This window comes from Protopterus annectens, chromosome 7.part0 (genome assembly GCF_019279795.1).
Source record: "Protopterus annectens isolate FY-2018-M chromosome 7.part0, PAN1.0, whole genome shotgun sequence".
Lineage (NCBI taxonomy): Eukaryota > Metazoa > Chordata > Ceratodontiformes > Protopteridae > Protopterus > Protopterus annectens.
In genome coordinates this window covers 680,390,822-680,410,490 of record NC_056739.1, presented here as the reverse complement: position 1 = coordinate 680,410,490, position 19,669 = coordinate 680,390,822, and positions in this window count along the sequence as shown.

Sequence of the window (19,669 nt, the reverse complement as noted above, 5' to 3'; positions counted from 1 at the left end):
CTGCATGCACTTTAGAGCATGAAAGACTAGTAACAATAGTATTATGATTTTGGGGCAATGCCCACTTTTAGACTGGTTGCATTGGCTGTCTTTATCACATGATTATTTGAATGTCTTTTAATTTGTGTGTGTGTGTGTGTGTGTGTGTGTGTGTGTGTGTGTGTGTGTGTGTGTGTGTGTGTGTGTGTGTGTGTGTGTGTGTGTGTGTGTGTTTCACAAACTTTTCTGATGAAGTTCTTGTTGAAACCTTAAATGAAAGCACTAAGTAAAAGTGTCCAGGGGTTCTTTTCTAGCCATAGTTTCGCCTTGATTTTAAGTTATCCTACAATACCCTGTTACATTCCTAGAAATCTCAGGCCAATAAAAGTTCTGCATAATATGTCTCTTTGTGTATTTTATGCCCATATGACCTGCAAAGGGAATATAATGGACTATGGCTAGAAGTGGTAGATGGTAGGCTTTGGGCACTACCAACTGCTGAATGCTCTCACCCTCTAGCCCTCCCTCAGGGGTCCACTCTCTATACAGAAACCCTTTGTCCCAGTATACAGATTCCCCTTACCCTTGAGAATCAGGTACCTCACTGGCTACCTCCCTTAAGCCTTGTAATGTAGGATCTGAGAACTGAGCCTGTCTCAATTCTCTCTTTATAACCCTTCCTAGCTCCCCTTCCACAGAAAGTCTGGCATCCTTTGACAGTGGTGCCTCACTGTCAGCCTGGGTACTATCACTCATCTCTGCTCTTGCATTCACTCTGTCCATGGGAACATCAGTACCCACAAGTAGCTGTGGCTCACCTTCAGTCTCACTGCTACTGGATAGCTCCTTCCCTGAAGTAACCACCTCACCAGTCCTGGAAGTGTGCGGTCTGTCTGGGTCTCCCCCAGGCTACCAGACCCACATGTTTGTCTCCAAGCCTGACTGCGTGTAACTGCAGACACACAAGGTACTGCATTATCAACATCATTCCCTATTGGGACATCTGCTGGGATATCCTCAAACACATGTACTTGCTGGCTTCCTTTTCCACCCTCCCAGTCAAGGTGAACCTTAGCCAAAGGTATTTGGAATTGGGTCCCTCCTAAAGCTCTGACTGGTGTAGACTGCCCAAGCAAGTAGTGCTCCTATTTAACCATTGCAGGCTTCACATTGGTTAGGTCAGAGTTTGTGTCTCTCTTAGCATTAGCCTCTTTCCCATCCACTAAGATAGGATATATCCTCTTGTGGTAGTTTGATACCCTTATTGTCTCAAGACAACTTACTGCTGGCATTTTGTTATCCCCACTTACTGGTTCTCTCACCTTTTTTTCCCCATCTTGCCTCCATGGACATCTATATACTACATGTCCCCACTGGTTACATTTAAAACACTTAACCCTTCATCTTGGACATGTACCTGGACTAGTGCCTTTTCCTGCTACTGGTGGACTCTGTTAGGGCAGTCTGGGCTGCCCACCATGGGTTCCCTTAGACCCATGAGCAGCACAGGTTGTCCCTTTCCTGTGCAGTGATGCCCTGCTTGCTAGATATAGGTCTCCCTTCTTCCCCAACTCATCTGTAGTATTGCATTGTCTATCAGCTAACCAGATTCTCATGTCCTCAGGCAAAATGCTAAGGGCTTGTTCTCTCACCAAAAGTTCTGCCAGCCCTTAAAAAGTGGTGACCTGACATCCACTTACCCACCTATGAAAATAAGTGCTTAGTTCAGCAGCATATTCACATACACTTTCATCTGCCTTGCGTCTATGATCATGAAACATTTTCTATAAGCTTCAGGTGTTAACTTAAAACATTCTAAAAGACAGTTTTTTACAGTATTATAATTTAAGCAATCAGTATCAGACAATTTAGAAAAAAGCAGTTACAGCTTTACCATTGAGTAAGGGAGTCATGAACCGTACCCAGACCCCTTGGTTAACATTATATTGTTTATATTCCCTTTCAAGCATATGAATGAAACTATCAAAATTATCCCCCTCTGTGAATTGTGGAAGAAATGTACTGACCTTTGTTGCTTCTGGGGTTTGGTTACTCCCTTCCCCATTACCTCCATGACCATGGCAAAGAGTCAGCCTCACCTTTTTATGTTGCATCTGCCTCTCATTCTCCTTAGCTTCCAGATGTTGTAGTTTCTCTGCTGCTTCTGTTTCTAAATGCTTGTCCTCCAGTTCAAGTCTGTTTAACTCCAGATGGATTTTTATGTCCTCTGTGGAAAGGTTAAACTGTCCATTTTCTGAGAGTGGTGCATATCCAAGGCCAGCCTGGTTGTCCTCCTGATTGCTGGTCTGTGATGCAGCTGTTCCCAAGACTACAATATTTTCTGCCTTAGTCAGGTTAGCATGCACCAGTCCTTTAACCTGGCACATCTCAGCCAACTGTCTCCTTGTCACCTTGCCATACTCCTCTGCTGACATGCTTGCCTGCTCTCCCTTACTAACTAGGGTAACAAAACAAAAAAAAAATGTGATATGAAGCTCTGAATGTTCACTGTGGGCTGATTGAGAGTACAAACACACCTTTCTTAGTGACCACTGTTTATAGACTACAGCAATTCAATATCTACACCATTACAAGACAATTAGTATGTGATGTGGCTATCCCACCACTGCCAGCCAATTAATATATGATGCCCCTGCACTGGCCAGTAATCAAGCAGCCTTAATCCTCACCACCTGCAACAGTGGGGAATGTACACACTGGCTGGATGAGAATTGCACACACAGGAAAGTGCAATTTCCCTTAAGAGCATCCAGAGATTACAGTCAGTCTGGGGCTGGTTTCTCCCTCTTTCTCCAGATTCCCAATAAGACTCCCCACTGGTACAGCTATAGGGTTGGGACCTCAGCTAAGTGGCCAAACCAAGATCTCCAGTACCCCTTCTGTCAAGCCAGTGCTTAATGTCCTTGCCCAAGTAGCTGACACACAAACTGAGATTTAATTTATATACAAACACAAACACACACACACATACACACACACACACACACACACACACACACACACACACACACACACACACACACACACACACACACTCCTGGGAAAGGCTTGCACAGGTTTTCTAGCTATGCCCCTTCTGCCCAGAATATAAGGTAGTTTCCACTGCCACCAGCCACTATTTCTCAGCTACTTTAAGGCCGTTAAGAAATGGTGTCCAGTCCTACTGAGTAATATTATTATTAATCCAAATGGCAATCTGACCAAGAGCAAAACTATTTAGGAGTGGCCTGTATAGTGTCACCAAATAGCTATGCAAGTACTCTAAGAGCTTAAATACGTCTCACACATATCTGCCACAAAGATAGGTTTAAATATATTTAATAATAAATAATAAAAGAACAAGAAAATATTCAGTATACAAACACAGTTACTTCAGAGTTCAGAATCACAGAAAACATCTAAGCTATACTTTATTATATTCTTATCTGAATTTAAAAGCATTACTGTGCCCTAAAAACTTACAGCAATGCAAGTGCAGGTGATAACTGGATGTTCTCGCTAGGTCAAAGACAAAATGCAAAATGCACAGAGTCTCTCTGAGAGAGTTCTTAAATTAATATCAAATATTACTGCTGGGTTTGCTTGGATGACATCAGTTTTTGTCACCTGAATTCAGTTCCCAAGCTAACCCCCCTTTGTCAGAAACTAACATAATTTTAGCATCTCTTTGTGAAAGATACATCTCTCTCAGATGTTTGCAGATCCTGGAAGTCATAAAACAATAAAACTCTTCTACATCTTAAACCCAGTAATTACTTCTCTTTCATGAAAATACAAAAAACGTGTAGCTCTAGACATTGGCCAGGATTCAGTAAAGTTTACATGGAGCTAATCTCCATGTAAGAATAGTGGCATGACTTGAACATGGAGTTTGGAACCTGTGCAATCCAGTAAGCAAGCCTGGGGGTGTGCATGAGCATCCCAGCACTATTCCAACATGGGCACCATGGAATAATGCAAATCACCTCATTTGCTGGTGAAAACCATGCAAATGAGGTGAATGTGTGATCCAGCAAGAAGACAGGCATCCGTGTTGGAGTTGTGTCCGCAGCAGAAATGTATTCAGTTACTGACCGTGTACATTTCTGCAAAAATCAAAACGGGGCATGACATCTCAAAGTAAAGCATGTATTATGTTTATTAGGGATGCCAATAAACACAACTATAGCCATTGGAATGCAAAATTGTTTTGCAATTGCAAAACCTAATTTTTTTGCCCGATTTCAGCAGTTTAAGCGGAATGCAGCAGCGCACAAACATGATCATGCAAAAAGATTTAAAAAAAACTGTAAAAAGTCAATTAAATGTGAAACATGAGTTCTGCCATTATAATGGACAGCATGCAGACTCATAACAATAACAGGTAACAGTGGTTGCTAAGGACATAGTCTCCGGTGTAGTGGTGTAACTAGGGACTAAGGCAGTGGGGTATGTAAATGAGCTAAATTTATTGAATAGCAAAATGAGAGACTGTGTCTGAGGATACCTAACTGTGTAGCAGCTATAATGTGGTGGTGTAAGCAGAAGAAGCAGCTGGCATGAGAAGGGGGTGTGTCATGCTTGGTGTAAGCACATTGAACTTCCCCAGCACCTATTTGCACTCAGCTAAGCACAGCTAAGCAAGAGGGTGTGTCTGAGGCTGCTTAGATTTGCTTAGCTGGTTTAAGAAATGATAACTGTTTTTATGTTCAGGGAAGGGCTTTTTCTGATCAGCAATGTTTACACTAGCTAAAACAGTTTGCATGGCGTGCTGCGGGGCTTAAACAGAGCATAAATAGAAAAAAAAGAAAATAGTAAAATAGTAGAATAAAGGAAATTGACTACATATCACTAATATGGACTCTGCCACTCACAGTGGCCCATTTCAGCACCAGCTGGAGAGACCACAGAAATTCCTCACTGGGAGATTCCAAGACCACAAACACCTACTCTATACAGACAGGCAAACAACACTGTCCCTCTACTCAGTTTCATACAGACTCCTCCGAGATGACCTCTGTCAGGCCTACAAAACAATCCAGACCATGCCATGATGGGACTGTTGCACATCTGGAAGGCAAGGCCCACTCAAACAACCTGTAGGCACACCATCAACCTGGTCTGTGATATCAATAGGGCTTGTTGGTGTGACAGATACTTGTCCCACAGACTCCCCCATCTATGGACTACACTTCCTGTCCAGATCAAGCCAAGTGTCTCAATACGCCTTTTGAAGTGCTCTCTGTATAAGTGCATGGGATGCAGAAAATACAGTCCTGTGATTCCACTTGTGTCCCTGCTGGACAGGGGCTCTGGGTGCTGACATGTCTTAACATGAGCTACACTCTTATCTTTGAGGGTTATAAGGGATTCAGGCCCAATAGCCTAGTAACCTCATATCAACCTATAAACAAATGTCTGTCAGTGGTTCACCACATTACTCTGTACTGCCCTGACACTGATATAGCTGGAAATCAGAGTGCTATGTGGCATATACCACACATATAGTGGACACCTCTGCTCAGAGGCATGCATTCCGTACCCACACCAGGATATGGCTTATCAGTTAAGAGGAATACCACATAAGCAGGAGATCCCTAGCCAGTATATCACTGAGGTGTTTTATTGTTTACACAGCTTCATCAGCCAGTCAGCTGTAGCCACACCTCTCAACCGGCTGGATTGAGCAAGAATGTCTACAGTTTGGCTCACAATTTTGGTCTGTGCATCATACAGCTTGTATTTCCCAGGTAAATATTGTGATGATCTGAGGATATCTGTCAGTAAGTAATGACACAATACATTTCAGTGTTAGATGACATATATGTCAGAAGATCTCTACTAAAGCAAACCCTGTTACTCTAGCAACTTTCTATGTTAATAAGAGCAATATTTACAGTATCTCCCTATGTTTGGGCCATTGTCCCCCCATTTTGGCAGGCTATCTCCATATTTCTTGCACTAACAGGTTGACAGGTATGGCTGTAGCACACGAAACACCAGACCGGAGTACAACTATCTCTGGAATGTAGTCAAACTCTTACTTTAGAAGGTCATACTGGGCATGCTCATATACTTAGAGAATTACAGCCCATGTCTAAACCCACATCGGAGTATATAACTGTATTGTGTATAGATGTCTTTCCATACAGACAGCTATGTACACCTTAACTGTCTCTACCCACACCCCTCAGACAGGAGTACCCTCAGTTAGCTGTAGGTGGTTCATATGTGATATATCTGCATCTGTTGCATACAACACATATATATATATATATATATATATATATATATATATATATATATATATATATATATATATATAGACATATATATATGGACAACATAGAACAATATTTCAAGCATACACACACATAGGCATGGGGAAGAGACAGACAGTGATATATGTATATATATATATATATATATATATATATATATATAGAGAGAGAGAGAGAGAGAGAGTGAGAGAGGGAGACAGGGAGACACAGACTGAGAGTGAGTCATAGACAGGGATACCCTGAAAGGCATAGAGTGATGTCCTGCTGTGGACAGTTGCATACCAGTGCCAGCATGAAGGTGAGCCCCATTGTGTAATAGTACTGAGGTAGGGGGTTGTAATATCACATCACTCGCATTTGTGTGCATGTATGTTTGTAGGTTAAGGTATTATGAGGCCTTACCCCTTCAATACACATATAAAGGCCCGACTGTAGAAGATCTGCTGATGTCATTCACCTTAGAAGTACCTTTGGGCAGTTGTCAACTCTATTAGCTCTGTGGTGCATGCAATAACTGTGTAACACTGCAGTATAAATAACTAGGTAGGTAGGGGTTCTAACCTCAGTCCTGCTAAGTGTGTGTGTGTGTGTGTGTGTGTGTGTGTGTGTGTGTGTGTGTGTGTGTGTGTGTGTGTGTGTGTGTGTGTGTGTGTGTGTGTGCACCATTCCCACCCAGTACACTGCCCATTGCCCTACTTTACAAGGGCTGCTGATGTCCAAAGTACCTTTGGACAGCCCTTAGTCCTATAAGCTCTGTGGCACGTGCAATAACTATGTAACAGTATAATGCAAATAAGTAAATAGGCATGGGGTTCTAATATCAATTCCAGCATATGTGTGTATGTATATAAGTGTTTGTAAGTGTGAATGTTTGTAGGTTAAAGTATTTTGAGGCCTTTCCCACCAAGTACACTGCCCATTGCCCTACTTTACAATGGCTGCTGATGTCATTCACTTTCAAAGTACCTTTGACAGCTCTATAAACTCCGTGGTGCATGTGATAACTAGGTAATACTGTAGTACAAATAACTAGATATGTAGGGGTGCTAATCTCAGTTCTGGCTAATGTGTGTGTGCATATAAGTGTGCATGTTTGTAGGTTAAAGTATTTTGAGGTCTTTCCCACCCAATACACATCACTTGCCCTACTTTACAAGGCCTGATGATGTCATTCATCTTAGAAGTAGCTTTGGACAACCCACAGCTCTATAAGCTCTCTGGTGGATGCAATAACTGCATAACACTGTAGTACAAATAACTAGATAGGTATGGGTTCTAAACTCACTCCTGGTAACTGTGTGTGTGTGTGTGTGTGTGTGTGTGTGTGTGTGTGTGTGTGTGTGTGTGTGTGTGTGTGTGTCTGATTAAAGCCATATGGGAAGCTGGGGCAAACATTGAACACACCCTTCACATATTGTTGTGTCACACATGGGCATACCTCTCTAGAAATGTAGACAAAGGCACAAATAATGGGGAGACAAAGGCCTAAAAATCGGGACACTTTTTAAATATTCCTCTAACAAACTTAGAAAGTGGATAGAATAACATGTTATACATTAGCATGAATTTTCTGAAGGATATGAAGTCTGAAACTCACACGTGTATCATTATCTGGCAAACATTGAGCACACCGTTCACATATTTCTGTGTCACACATGGGCATACCTCTCAACCTGTTAGTGCAAGAATTCTGGACAAAGGCAAAAATAATGGGGGGGGACAAAGGCCTAAAATAAGGACACTTTTTAAGTATTCTTCTAACAAACTTAGAAAGTGGATAAAATAACAGGTTATGTATTAGCATTAATTTTTCTGAAAGATATGAAGTCTGAAAATGTGTGCCATTATTTTCTGACTTCAGCCCTTAATAAGTTGCCAGAAAACCAGAATTTTATGAGACACAGGCCAAACATATGAGGCAAAAATCTGGACATTCTGCAAAAATCTGTACAGTTGACAGGTATGCACATGGGAAATAGATAGCAGAACAGGTCATGCATGTGAATGCACCTTACACAGGGTATGTGTTGTTATATGATATCCGTCATTAGTCTGCAATGTCAGTCTGTCATGATTTCCCAAAATGTTGGCCAGAAAACCACAGGTTTATGACAAATGGAAAGAAATTATGTGTCAGACATCAGGACAACCTGCAGATATATGCAGTGGTCAGAGGTATGGACACCTTCTGTACCCATACCTCCCAAGCTCTTACAGCACTAAATATTTGCAAATTTATAAATAATGGGCCGACAAAGGCCACATAATAGAGACACTTGTCAAATATTGCTCTTAAAGCCTATATAGGTGATAGAATAACTGGCTTTGCATTAGCATATATACTCTGAAATGTATGACGTCTGCAACTCATAATGTCTGCCATTATTTATTTACATCAACCCGCAATGATTTGGCAATCATGTGAAAGAAAAACACAGGTTAATGAGAAAATGCACCACATATATGAGGCAAGAATCTGGACATTCTGTTGAAATCTGTACAGTTGAGAGCTATGTCTGTACCACCCTGCAGGTTGCAGTCCATGATTGGCAAAATGTAACATGTGACAACAACTGAAACAGTGAAAGGTGGTCCAAAGACTGTAGGACAAGAAACATGTCATACACTTCTGTACTGATTGCATAGAGCAGTTATTGCACATCAGAAGCACCTTAATGTTACGAGAAATACTGTAAGCTAAGGTAATGTCACACAAAGAAGGTGTCATTGTAGCAAACCAGTGGAAGTCCTGTGTGTTGCACTTGCCATGGGCATGTTATGTGCTGCCAACTGTCACATTACTGCAAGTTGTGTCCCACACTCCACATTTGATAATGTCACACACACATTGTGTGTTGCCTGTGTGTGTGCAATATGTAGACATGGTAAGGCCCTCTGACTACCTGGTGCCCACAAGATAGGTGAATCTGTTGGGGTTAAAGTAATGGCTAAGCTTATGAGTGACCTAGTGCTAGTACTCAAGTAACCTCCTATGTATGTATGAGCCTGTGGTACTACAGACCACCCAGGTGACATGCATGAAGGCTATCTGGCTGTGTCAAGGGGTATGTATGCAAGGTCACACTGTCTGCCACCAGTATCCCTCACACACTGTTGCATGCATACACACCTAGTAAACATGTACATATACAGCTGTACCTTGGCTATTAAAATGTCACTGTGTTCCCACTCTGCCATACTCATCTTTGGTAATGTCAACAGGCCCACAGCCTGCAGACACACAGATACCTGGAACACAAACAGAATACAGTATGCGAGACTTAATTCAGCTACAGTACTAACAGCAATAATGCATCATGGCTATATGTGTACCCATAACAATTGCCTGCAGACAACACCTTACACAGCATTGCATTACTACACTGTACTCTATTCACCCTGTGCATCAGGCCCATATTAGCATGTCCCTGCATTGATGGTATGGATAACAGTGATGTGACACGGGTATCATCACATGCACAGGGTGTGGTGTGGGTTTGCCAGAGGCCTAGGCTGGGCCATGCAGTTGACATCATGTGTGTGTGTCTGGAGGGGTGTTGTTCAATTGGGTCATGCAGAGGAGCTGTGTGTGTCTGATGATGACCTGCCTGTGATAGAGATGTGTGAGTATTTGCATGCATACAGTCAAGCCATGTGGTTGTCCTACACAGGGGTATGTTGGACAGCCGTGGAGCATAAATGGCAGGATGTATAGTTCACTGTCTCTGGTCACGGACACTGCAACTGGTTTTGCCAGGAGTCTCACTGGCACCACCAGCCCCAAGGCCAGATGCAGTACTACTCTGAAATGGTGACTGCTGTCTGCTGGATCTGTGTTCCTGACAGGACTGGTCAGGACCATGTGCCCATGGCCTGCTCTATTGTGGTGTGGACAGCACCCTCACTTTGGTAGTGCTGGTGGTACTGCCACAGGAGTGTGGATGTGCATGGCCATGTGGACTTCCAGAGGATGTTGATGCTGACCTATGTCTACGTGGCTGATGCCCTACTGCCACCGCATTCTCAAGCAAAGACATTGCACGGTCGAGCACTGAAAATGGCTCACCTCACCATCTATCCACAATAGAAGCATAACAACATGTGGCATCAACAAGGCCGTGAATGTCGTCATGCATTACAGGAAGTGTTACTTTCATGACCCTGAACATCCGTCTGGTGTTGTGTTCAGAATGTGCCTGACATCCATATTGGACCAAAATATGCGTCTGGTGACACCTGCTGTGACACTTGTGACAGGGGCTTGATGGGCAGCAGTCCTCCTTCGAGCACCCCTGTCCATCCCCCCATGTGGGACCTTGCCTGCTCTTTGGGTATGGCTAGTGTCCACACTGACACTTGCCATAGTCACCGCACTTGCCTGTTCCATGCCACCACCCTCCAACTGTCCATTATCTGTGGCTGCTGGGGACTGGGTATGTGGGGGTATAGTGACTGCATGCGGCGACATTGTGGGTGAAAGTGGGATGCCAACCAGTGGCACAGACTCAGCCCCTGACAACCCCACCTCTGCCTCACTATCACCAACATCATCATCAGAGTCTGCTAAGACACTGACATCAAGTTGTGAAGGGGAGTGACCCCAACCTCCGTGTTCACCTGAGCGGGGAAGACAACATATGTAAATGAATACCTGTACTGTAATGTTTGCTGATACAAAGACACACACACACACACACACACACACACACACACACACACACACACAGAGACGTACAGGTAAGGTGACACAAAGGCATTATACAGACCACACAATTTCTGAATGATGACATGCACAACACACAATGAGACCACAACAGACACACTCTGGACAGGCCCTCAACAACATGCAGTGCAGCTATGTCTACTTAATGTTGCCACTAATAAACACCTCTGAGATATGTGAGGTGTGGTATTATGTGATGGACCTTCACCTAAGACACTCCACTCGTGTACACAATATTGATGTACCCCTGTATAATACAGTGGCAACACCTACAGAAACATATGTGCCAATATGTTATAGCTCCTGTGAATAGGCTCCTGTGATGAACATTGTGATGCACTGGAGTTAGACCCACCACAAGTGAACATGCACATATTGCAAAATGGCTAAGAGTAACAGTTGTGTGCATGGAAAAATGCAAGCCGTTAACATGCCTAGGGTATTGGTGAGCCACAACAAGACATTTCCATACTCACCAGCTTCAGGCAGCTGTTTTCCAGCCAGACCAGAGGGATCTATGAAGTTGTGGGGAGGGGTATTGTCAGCACACTCAAATGTGGCATTGGTACAGGATAAATGATGCATTTCTGAACATGTACAGTACACGTTTTGATACTACACAATTTGCTGTCATTCACAATAGATGTACACTTATGTGCATTACAAAACTCCACCCACAAATGCAGTTTGACATGACATATGCATCCAGATACTCTAAGGATGCCAGTATGAATGACACAGTATTGAAGTGATGTCCACTGAGGCCTTACCTGGACGTTCCTCATCTGTTGACTGTGTGCCACCCACCTCCATGGCATAGGTTTGTATGGTTTCTTGGGGTGTGGTGGCTGCCCCAAGGTTGGTGAGGAACTCCTCTGTTGGTGTAAGTGGGAGTTGCATAGCAGGACACCCACCTGTGGTTTTCTGGTCCCTGGCCACAACTGCAGCCCTTTGCCGGGCATGGTGGATGAGGTCAGTGGCCATGTGCCTGACCTGTGCATACATTTCGCCATGCTGCCCCAGATTGTTCACAGTGGCCACTAGGTCTGACCACAGGGTGGTCTGCTGTTGCAGCTGCTGTCTCCCCCTCCCAAATATGATTGCATGATGCAATCTCATGGCATCTATGATTGCCGCAGTCTCAGTGTCTGAAAATGGATGCTGCTGCTGTTGGAACATTCCACCAGAAAGATTTGAACAGGGAAACACATCACAGGACCTCAAACATTGGGCACCATTATGTACAGATCCTGAATATCCAGATTTGCTAGTACTATCCACCCACCGCTAATGCCCACATCATACCCCTGCCATCTATCAGCACTGTGTGTGTGTGGGTAGTGTCACCATACTGGCATTACAGCATGTATTGCCCTCCTGACCCTGATGTTTCATGTTCACCCATTGAAGACCATTAAAGTGCATAATCCTCCCGTCATCATTCCCATCGGACAGCACATGCAGCAGCTGGGGACATCACATAAGTTCCCTACCAGGGCATACCAGCCCTTCAGACAACTACTGTACAACTATAGGCTATGAGGCCACCCTCTCTCCGGTGTCCCTATAGGCTATGAGGCCACCCTCTCTCCGGTGTCATACATACCCCTCAAGAGTTACCTCACTCTGGAATGCCAGCCAATCACACACTCCACATTGTTGGGACTGCTGCATGAGTGCAGGTCATGCTCCACTCTGTTAAAAAACACACACACACACACACACACACACACACACACACACACACACACACACACACACACAGCCTCAACCTGGTGAGTGGCCTTGTTGGCAGCTTGGATGTGTGTCACACACATTCACCCTGTGGGGGAATGGGCATACTGTTCACATCAGGCAGAGTAGGTAGCTACACCTTTGCAGGCATAACATGGCCAACTGGATGGTTAATGGCATATACACCCTTAGTATAGCACCTGTGTCACTGTTGGATGGGGACATCAGCTGCTGCCTTGCATACACATAGGCTAACATGTGCCTAGGGATATGGCTGCTCAAGGCGCACAGCCTAGTAACCTGGTATGGTACGTGGAATACCATAAGTGGCCTGTCTGCTGTGACAGACTGTGTTCTGTGTCCACACACATCAGTGCCATCAACTGCTGGTTGTCTCCTATGGGAAGCGTTACAGTACCATGTATTCATGTCTACATCCCATAAATAGGTGAGTGCTCCTACAGGTACATGTGGACATTCCAGGGACATTTGAGCTACACTGAAATCAGTGCATATGTGCTGTAGCGTGACCTCCTCATAGGTGTCTGACATCTTCAGCACCCAGATGTATGTGGTACGCATACATGTGCCTGAGATATGTAGACCCCACTGCCAGACAAATGTGTATTTCTGCACACCAGTTGAACAATGCATGATGTTTGTCCACATAGTTTGGGGAATGTGTCTGTGTCATGCCAGACACCTGGGGGCACAGTGATGGTACCTGGGTATCTGGTACTGTATCCATTCCCTTACATTGTATGCTCAGTATGTACACACTGCTGCTGACCAGTGCCAGCATCCACCCACTACTACTACCTATAACTTGCTGTCCTGCTGCAGAGATCACCAGGTATGCCAGATATAGGTGTGAGGCAATCAGATACAGGTGTGGAGTACACACTCACCTAGGCAGAGTATGTCAGGAATGGTCAAGGAGACCTGGACAATCTGTGAAATTACCCTGTATGACATTGTCAGTCTGAGAGGGGCTCAATGATGGTACATGATGTGATATGCCATCTGTATCCACCAGTACATACTGTCAGTGTGTCACCCCTACACTGGCCCAATCATCAGGGAGCGTAAATACTCACCACTACCACCAGTGAGGGATGTACACAATGGCAGGATGACAAGTACATGCCCATTAAATTACAATTACCCTTCAGATCACACAGAGGTCACAGTTAGTATGGGGATCATTTCTACCTCTCTCTGCACAACCCCAATAACACTCCCCACTGGCATACATATGAGGTTAACATCTCAGCAGAGTGGTCAATCCAAAACATCTGTCACCCTCTCTGTCCAACCGGTACTTTGGGTCCCTGGCCAAGTAGCTGACACACACACTTTGCATTTTGAATCACACACACACACACACACACACACACACACACACACACACACACACACACACACACACACACACACACACACTCCTATTAAAGTCTGGCAAAACTTTGCTACCCCATGAACTCTTCAACCTATACTTTAAGATAGTTCTGACTGCCACTATCCATCTCTGTAACAGTTACTGTAAGCCCCATAACAAAGGGTGACAAATCCTACTGTGTGATGAGCCTATTAGCAAAATGGTAAGTGTGACCAAGACCACGGCTATTGGAGTGAGCTATACAGTGTCACCATGTGCATATGCAAGTACACTAAGAGCTGACTTAGTGCTATACAGCTCAGACACAATGACAAGGTGTAACAATATGTGATGATAACTAATAAAGAAACAAGAGAGTAACTTATCAATGTAGTAACTACACAGTTCATAGGTTCATAGGTTGGTACTAGGCTATCAGCCCTAGGGCCTATACAAGCCTAGCCATAACAATTCCCTGGCTATTTCTTCCCAAACTATTTACTTCCCTGGACCCCTGTCTAGCAGGGCGACTGACGTGCTCCCCGGGGTGAATTTCCTTTCTCCCATCCAATCATCAAGGTTCCTTTTGAAGAGGGCCAAGTTCAGACTCACAGGGATTCATATAAGACAATACTGCAGGACAGTCTGCAATACATACAGGAAACATGTAAAGTACTAGGTGCATAGGTTCATAGGATGATACTAGGCTATTGGCCCAAATGTCCTTATAAGCCTAGCCCAAATGTTTGCCCATGTCCCTTCAAATTCAGCACCTGTTTTTCCCATCCAGTTTGGACATAGGTGGGATCTCAGGGGTGTCATTTGTGTTTCCCATGCAGTTATCCAGTTTCTTCTTAAAGAAGGCTAGAGAGGTACTCTGCTAGACATGGGGAGACAATGTACTGTTTGAAACACAAACCTATCCCACCAACAAGTACTATTCATGTCATAGACAAGGTGAGGGCCTTGCATGTGGGTTGCGCAAGTAAGGTTTATCTTAGGGAAATGCATAAACTCCAGCAAGGTTGGTTTGGGAATGGCCTTGTTAGCCAGACACACATCACCTATGATCAGTCTGTATGACACTGAGTAGAGCGACAGGGCTTTCAGACTATCTGTATAGGATAGGTATTGCAGACCCTGGATTTTCCTGGTCAGAAACATATGTGGTCTCTGCAACCACTGCATGTGTTGGTAAGGTACATTCCAAATGAGCCATTGTACTAAGTAATTGGTCTGATACGGGAGGAGTACAGGGATGCTGTGGCCTCCTGGTTCCTGGATGACATACCCATATTTGTGAAGTAAACCATGTAGGCAGCCTTCCGTGCAATGTTGCCAACATGGTGGTAAACTGTCAGGTTGCTATCAACCTTGTTGCATAAGTCACCTCATGCCTGATTGCATACTCAGTACATTGTTATTACTGTCATAACTAGTGTGAATGACATCTACCACAACAGGGATAATGATGCATTCCCTGGCATTCAGTTTCAGGCAATGCTTTTAGCGCCAGTCATTAATTTGGGTAACAGCCTCTTGGAGGATGCTCACATCACTAGGAGGATGTAAGAACAGTGGCTAGCTTGCAGTCATCTGTAAACCTGGTCAGCCACAGCTGTAGGGTGGGAGGTTGGTGTAATGATTAAGGTGCTTACCTTAGAAACACAAGGTGCAGGGTTTGATTCTCACATGGGGCAATTGGCTAGGCTTAAAATGGCCCATCAGTGCAGTTAGCCTAGTACAAATCTATGGACCTATGAATCTCTGGTTTTGTCTTGCACCTTAGAACAGTTTATCCCAAACAGTAGAGGCTCCTAGGCAGATCCTTGGGGTACACCACTCTTTAAGGGTCTACCACTCGGGGTGGCTTTCACTACTTTGACTGAGTGGGTACTATCATTGAGCAAGTTAGCTACCCTTCCGGTAACATTCAGGTTGATGCCTAGCTGTGTAGGCTTATGTATTATGGCCAACTGGAGATTATTGTCAGAGGCTTTGGGTAGGTGAGGGTAGGTAATGTGCACTGTCTTCCCCTCATCCATGTGTTTGCTGACAGCTTCAAAGCAGTCATCCGGGTTTAACAGGCCTCATCTCCCTTTGACAATACCAGACAGTGTTGGTTTAAGCATTCTGAGGTTGCTGATGTCCCTGTTTATAAGGATCTTGATAATGCCTTCCATTGTCTTGCAGACAAGGCTAGTTAGGCTGATATGCATATGATTGGCTAGGTTAGTGGATGCTCCACCTTTGTGTAGAGGAGTGACAGTGGCTGTCCTCTGTGTAGATGGGATAACACTGGTGCTCAGGCTTTGGTTGGCTACAGTGTGTAATGGAGTTGAGAGCTCATGCCTGAGTTCATGTAGGATGCAACCATGGATGTTATCAGGTCCCATGGAAACTTCAATTTGTTGCCCTTGAGAGGGTATTACAGACCTGCTCCCTAATGATGAGGGGAGGGGGCAGGTGCTGTGTATGTCCTCCTTTACTGATGGGAGGACAGGGGTGAGGTTTCCACTTAACCTGTCTGTAGCAGGTTGACTATATATATGACGTATTTGTATGTGGTGTTATCGACCACCAGTGCAGAGCAGATTTAGGTGTTACCTCTATGATTGCAGGCATATGTGAAGAAGGCCTTGTGATTAGCCTTGGTGGATGTGTCCAATTTGCACTCAAAGTTAGCATTACAGTAATTCACCTGTGACTTTATTTGCTTGTTCAGACAAAGGAGAAATTGCTTCCAATTTGACACCTGCTCCTTCTTGGCCCTGTACAGCCAATAGTTCCATCTATTATGGAGTTTGTGTATTGCTGCTGTCCACCACAGAGGTTTTGTCTACTTTGGGGGAGATGAGTTGGTCCAGTCAGGTATTGCTGAGTCCATACAGCTATGTAGGTGCTCATATAGATGTTTGATGTAGGCTTGGACACAAAGTCATGACACAGTTAAGCACTTTTCCAATTTCAACCTAGTAATTATCATCAAAGTACTAATTATTTCTGTTTCAAGGCAATACAACAACCTGTAGCTGTAGACATTTATGTATGTGTGATGCACTGAAACTAAAAGAACACATTTGTAAAACAAGTACAGCATATTTACCTGACATTTTGCAACTCATGTCTGTATGTTTGGGGCTTCCAGCTACTACTGTTACTACATACATGTGCACAGGTAATACCTGATATAACTTTCTGTTCTTTGTCAATATGGCACACTGTATTTACACTCTTGGAGCTCAGTCATACCTCTCAACCTGTTAGAGCAAGACATCTGAACAAAGGCACACATAAATGGGTGACAAAGGCCCAAAAATAGTGACACTTTATAAATATTGCTGTCACACACTTAGACAATTGATAAAGTAGGTTTTGCATTCACAGGAATATTCTGAAGGATATCACATCTGACATACAAATGTATCCTGTTATGTTATGACTTCAGTCTTTACTGATTTGCCAGTGATTTGCCAGACAAAACACAACTGTATGACAAAATGACTACAAATATGAGGCAAACATATGGTCAGTCTGCAAAACTCTGGACAGCTGAAAGGTATGAACTCAGTATATAACATACAGTTCAACACACACTTCTATACCAGTTGTCTACTCTGCACATACCCTATATATTTCTCTTACTTGTGTAAGAAAAGCATAGGTATCATAGTAGCATTCACAACTGACATTATGAATATTTACAACATCCCAGGTAACTGGCCTGGCAGTGTCACAGTCAGTATTGTACAACAGACACTCCAGTAGTAGTCATATGTGAGCTGACCTTTGCTGGGGTGACTCATGGGCCAGAGTTTTGATCTATATCACTGTAGACAGAGCCAGCAGGGATGGCCATAGGTGCTGGACAGCAACATGTCAGTCCAGCAAGTCTTGTTGAGACCTGTTGTTTAACTTCCTATTGCCCATTCTTACATCCTCTCTTCTGCATTCCATTACACACTTAATTGTTTGACATACCTGTTATAGTTGTGCAGAGTTTTCTCACAGTAATGCAGATGTGTAGGTTCTGTAGTTGCAGTCTGTCTTTACATAGAAAGGTTCAGACTTGTTTTGCAAAGGCAGCAGCTTGCCTTTTGTAGGTAATGCTCATGAGCAGGTGATGGTCTGTGCACCAATTGGTATCTCCCAGTTGCTAATTGCATCCAGAACAGCTGTGTTGTCTTTCCATTAGCCAATGGCATGGCAACACACTGCTATAATTAAGTCCTTCATATAGGCCTTGCCCCTTTTCCTTGCCAGTGAGGAGAACATTATGGAGGTGTGGGAGCTACAGCATCATGGAGGGTAGGTGGAAATACCTCATAGAACAAGAAATGTGGAAAAAGTCCAACATAATGGGGGAGAAAGATCCAGAATTAGGGACAGATTGTAAGTATTAGTGATATACAGTTAGGAAATTGCTAGATTAACAGGGTTTGTCTGGAAATGTATGTTCTGCTTGATTTGAATTCTGACAGTGATATGTATATGACATACCTCTCAACTGTACAGATTTCTACAGAATGTCCAGAGGTTTGCCTCTTATGTTTGGTCTGTTCCTCAGACATTTTTTGTTTTTGGCAAATCAGTAGGATAATCTGAGGATTGAAGTCACTAAAATGATGACATTCATTTGTGTTTCAGACTTCACATCCTTCAGAAAAGTTATGTTACAACAAACCCGGTAACTCCAGCAACTTTTTCAGTTTATAACACCATTATTTATGATATGTCCATATTTTTGGCCCTCTGTCCCCCAGGTATGTCAGGCTTTGTCCATATGTCTTGCACCAAGAGGTTCAGAGGTATGGTGTATCATTATTTAGTGACTTCACTCCTGATATCATCCCAGTGATTTAGCAGAATCACAAAAATGTTATGAGGCAGTGGCCATAAATATAGTCAACACCCTGGACATTCTGTGGAAATCTGTACAGCTGAGAGTTAGGTATGTCTGGCCATTGTTTACAGACTGTTAAGATTGTATAGCATTGTTTGTTGGGCTGAGTAGGGAGAGGGGCAGATGTGAGTGCCATAGATCCTTTTCCATCTGACTTTGCATGCTGCTACAGTTGATGGTGGTTTATCAGCTGTATATGTTTGTAGGGGCAGACTGAGACATGTCCCATAATACCTCAGGATTCCAAATATACTGTGACTTGGGGCAGTATATGTAGGAGTAGTGTGTGACTGGCAATCAGGATATGTTTGTTCAAACAGTCGTTATACTCTAGAGGTCAGTTGGCTTACTGGTATGTTGCTGTGACTGTGGTGCAAATGGTTGTGGGTAGACAATTTCCCACCAATGTCAATTTTTCCCTAAAGTTACATCCCTGTAGTGCATCATATATTTGCAAATGCATGAGTAATTCCCCAGAGCTGATTTAGTGTAGTTTTGTGTTGGTCTGACTGTAGTTCAGAAGATTCTGGGTGAAATGGTTGGCATCTGTCAGTGTCAGTGTTTTTCCCTTCTGTTACATGACTGCACTCACACCTCTCAACTGTCCAGATGTGTGGTTCATATTTTCGGTCTGTTCCCCATAACTATTGTGCATTTCTGACAAATCACTA